We start from the raw sequence: 429 nt of genomic DNA on the forward strand, positions 1-429 counted from the left end.
CAAGAAAACCCCAGGGGAGCCCCCCCCCGCCCCCCCCCCCCCCCCCCCCCCCCCCCCCCCAAACCCCATGTTATGAAGTAAGGAGGGGCCTGCTGTATGAGGTAGAAGACCTGGAGGAGGGAGGGGAGAAAGCTCAGATTCTAGTGCCCTGGAAATAGCAGGAGGGCTTACTACAGGTTGCCCATGGGTGGGCACCTCGGGAGAGACAAAACAGAGGCAAGCTAAAGGGGTGGCGGGAGGAGCATCCCCTGTCCAGACCCCTGAAGAGACCTGGCTACTGACAGCCCCCAAAGGGAGAAGGATGCTGGAGGTCGAGAGGGCGAGACCTGGCCGCAGGAGAATCTTTAAACCCGCATGCTGGCTCCGTGCAGCAAAGGACGCTGGGTGGCGTACATAATAACGTGGACAATCTGCTGCCTCTGCACTGGT

This window comes from Gavialis gangeticus, unplaced genomic scaffold (genome assembly GCF_001723915.1).
Source record: "Gavialis gangeticus isolate Ggan-Ray unplaced genomic scaffold, GavGan_comp1, whole genome shotgun sequence".
Classification (NCBI taxonomy): domain Eukaryota; kingdom Metazoa; phylum Chordata; order Crocodylia; family Gavialidae; genus Gavialis; species Gavialis gangeticus.